This window comes from Corylus avellana, chromosome ca2, assembly GCF_901000735.1.
Source record: "Corylus avellana chromosome ca2, CavTom2PMs-1.0".
Lineage (NCBI taxonomy): Eukaryota > Viridiplantae > Streptophyta > Magnoliopsida > Fagales > Betulaceae > Corylus > Corylus avellana.
This window is the reverse complement of record NC_081542.1, coordinates 12099691-12103899: the sequence shown is the minus strand read 5'-3', so window position 1 is coordinate 12103899 and position 4209 is coordinate 12099691.

Here is a 4209-nt window from a genome sequence, read left to right as displayed (position 1 = left end):
ACGGCCCATGGGGGTGATTCAGCCACCCTCAAGGGGCCAAATGAGGGTGATTTCAAACCATTCGGGGATGGCCACCCCTATGTGCCATGGGGTGGCTTGCCACCCCTAATCCAACCAATTGGGGGTGGCTTGAGCCATCTCCTTTGGCCATTTGGGGGTGGCCAAAATCACCTCCAAACCCTTTGGATGTGATTTTGGCCACCGTAATTTTTTGTTTTTCTTGTTTTCTGTTTTTTGAGTTATTTTTTTTTATTTTTTTTAAAATATAGGAACAATTAGGTATTTTTCATAATTTTGAATAGATAAAATGGAAATTATTGGTCACATTGCGATTTTTGATACTTTGTTAGGGTACAATGTCAATTTTTAAGCATTAGAGGCCAAATTGCAAATCGGGTGAAACTATTGGGGAGTAAAGTGTATTTTTCCAAAAAATAAAAAATAAATTAGGGTTCTTCGAACGCCAAACGTTCAATAAGCAGTTACATACAAATAAAATTAGGCATTTCTATTTTTTTGCTTATGCATGCGATATTTTAATTTTATGTACCTTGTATGATTTGCAACTAGATTTACAATTTGAGCTACTTACAGCTGATAACTCTAACATTAAGTAGATGTATGAACTTAAGACAATTAATAATGATTGTGATAGGTGATTTTATTTTATTTTATTTTATTTTTTAAATCTTTCATATTCATTCATTAAAAAAGATTAAGAGCATAAAACCCTTACATGAGAGAATATAAAGCTATGAGGTTACAACGTCATAAAGATTAACATAAAAATCTTAGAATCAAGTCATATCTATGACTTCAACATTTTATAACCCATGTCCAAATTTGGTTATTGAACAGATCTACTTTAGGTAGACTCAATCTAATACATAAGTAGTTCATATTCTCAACTTTTATTTTTCCGGCTATAAGAGCAAAACCCTCACACCAAAACTAATCCTGCTCAACTCAAAGGCTAAGACAAAAACCTTCACCCCAAAAATCGCTCATGAAAGCAGATTTAAGGAGAAGTCAAACCCTTTTCAAAAAAAAAAAAACAACAAAAACACAATTAAAAAAAAAAAAAAAAACCAGCAGCAAACAGCTACAACAGCTGAGGCGAGGGAGGCAAAAAGCTCAATCGATTTCGGGGAGGCGAAGAGCGGTGCAGCATGGTGGAAGGCGGATGGACGCAGCGCAGCATAAGCAAAGGGATGGTCGAAAAACCAAAAAAATAAACTTAAAAAAAAAAAAATGGAAAAATCTAAGAAGGGGAGTGGAAGGAAAGAAGAGGGGGAGTAGGGGGAAGGGAAAGGAGGTGGAAGTAAGAGCTCTAGGTTTTCTCCTACCTAGGGCCGGCTAAGTGAATGTTGTTCTTTAAGACTTAAGTGATTGATTGGAATCAAGTCATTGCATGAGATTAAGTTATCAACAGTTAATTTTAAGCTTTTTAAAGTTATTAGCATTTAATTTTCATTTTTGACATTCAAAATTTTAAAGTCTGATACACGTCAAAAAGGCCACGTCAATAAATTTTACTGACGTGTCAGACCACCTAACACATCAAAAACTGCATGTCAGAAAAAAAAAAAAAAAATACAATTTTTGTTGTGTTTAATCATTATTACAGAGAACCGAACGTTGGATCCCAACCTTCAACGGTGACAATAATAAAGTTTTAATCAAGCTTGAGTAGGATTTGAAAATATGGGTGTTTTTATTTTAGATTCTCTCTCTTCTTGTTGTTTGATTTGCTTTTTCTTTTTAGTGGTCATTGGAATGGCAGCAGGTACACACGAGGGCCACAGAGAGGGTACATTGGAAGTTCCTCTCCCTTTTGCCAGAAGGTGAAGAAAACGACATTAGAAGAAAGCCTAGTCCAAAGATGAAAAAAAGAGTTCAAATTGGGACCTTAAATACTGCTACAAAAACTGCATGGGAGAAAGGAGAGCGCAAGGGGGGAGGGGAAGGGGCGGCTTTCAAAGCTGAGAAAAGCAAAAGAAACACAAACAAATTTCCTCCCAACAGAAGAAGATACTTTGCCCAAAGTACAAATTAAAGATCATCCTTTGACTGCCTCGTTTCTCTATCTACTTAGCTATCAACTTCAATTTCCACAACTCAGACACAGTTTTGCTTGTTAATATTATCTCATTTCTTTCATTCCAAGCCTTCTTATTAACCCTTCTATCAAATTTCTTTTCATATTTTTTAAAAAAGTATAGCGTGTTTATCAAAAACCCATATCACACCCGCTCATATAGCATGTTTTTAAGTAACTTACAACGTCAATTACCTCGAGAAAAAAAAAATGTAAAAGCCTATCCATTTCATATTTTTGAAAAAAAAATCACACCGCTCCCATTGCATGTTTTAAGTGGCTTATAATGTTAATCACTTCAAACAAAAAAAAAAAGAAGTGTAAGCCTATTCATTTTGTGGATCCTAACAGGATCACAATCCCTATGATTTTTTCTTTTCTTTCTTTTTTTAAAAAAATTATAGATTCTAAAATTATGTGAATACGAACAATTCCTTGCATCGAACAACTTAAAAAATACTAACTATTAAAACGAGTGACATGTTAGCGAGGCAACCAAAAAAGTTTTCTCCCAAAACCAAAAAGCACGTTTTTTCTTTAGAAAACCAAATAACTATTTTTTAAGTGGTTTGATGCAATAAATAGTTTGAATTCAGATAACTTCAAACTTTTACAGTTTCACGAGGATTTTTATCCCAATACTATTCATTTCATTTAAAACGGAGAAAATTCTGCATTATTATGAATGAGAGGCAGATTGAAGTTGTCTCATACATTTATACTGTGAGCTTTCTTGTGTTTAATTTTGCGGATCTGGAAATTATGAAAGGTGGACCCACAAGGAAACAGGGGGTTGGTCTGTGACACGTGAGGGAAAGAGGCAAGAGATATCCTGCGAGATTGTTGTACAATTGCAACTATAATAAATGTCTCCACAACTTTTATTATTATGCAACATCTACATATTTGGGAACCCATGAATAATCGTACGGCTCTACATGAAGATCCACGTGGCACTCAACTATTGGATAAGGAAGAAGCCATGTATACAAAGGATTTGGGAATCATAAAATTCATCATACCAATTATTGACTCCAACTCTTTGGCGTCCCCTTAGACCCCCATTTTCATGAAAATGGTGGATCAAATAGCCCCCTCACTAAGAAAGTGAAAGGTTTGAAGTTGTAGGCCACTCCCCTCTCCGCCCTTTTGTAACGACTCAAAAAAAAAAAAAAAAAAAAAATTATGTATAAACCCCCACCCAATAAAGCTATGATATAATTGTAACGATGTAGGAAAAAATATTAATCACATATATGTTATCATTCTAAGGGTGCGTTTTAAGATTGCGATTTTGCAACAATAATTTATGTTTTTAAAAGATACCCCAAAACGTAAGGTGTTTAGCATTACAATTTAAAAATCACTTAATTTAAAATAGGAAAAAAATTTACGATTTCTATAAGCATTCTAGAGGGTGCTTATTCAAAAAAGTGCGAATTTAAAACCAAAATCATGATTTCGCATAATAAATATTTGATAAAAAATACTTTTTAACATGTTTTACCAAACGTTTTTGCGATTTAAAAAACGTAATTTTTAAAATCGCCCTTATTGAAACTGCAATCTCAAACGGACCCTTAAAAGAATAGTCAATTAAGAGCTTCTCTATAATTACTGATAAAACTAAGTTTCATCTAGTAATTAAGCAATATGAGACTTAACACCGATGAATATCTCTTATAAACTACAAACTCTCTATATTGACTACTCATTTTCTTAATATGAGATTGGAGCGTTACACATTTATCAATGAGTGTTATAAATCTGCTATATAATTTGATGATGTGATAGTGAAAATTAGTTTTTGGAGTCTATATTTTGGTTCTTTCAAGTTTAAGTTTACTACCAATTTAGTCCCTGAAATTCGAATTTAGTCATTAAAATTTGTATTTGTTGTTCGTCCAAATTTTTCATCATTGGTTCCATCAAGTGTCGGGTTATATACAATTGAGTTAAAAAGGATATCGTTTTTAGTGAAAATTCTCTGAGAGAAGATGATTTTTAAAAATAGAAATAAAATAAAATAAAATAGAGAGAAAAATAGTAATTTTCCTTTTTTTTTTTTTTTTTTTTTTTAAGTTTCTTGCTCATGAAATTATTTGCTAAAA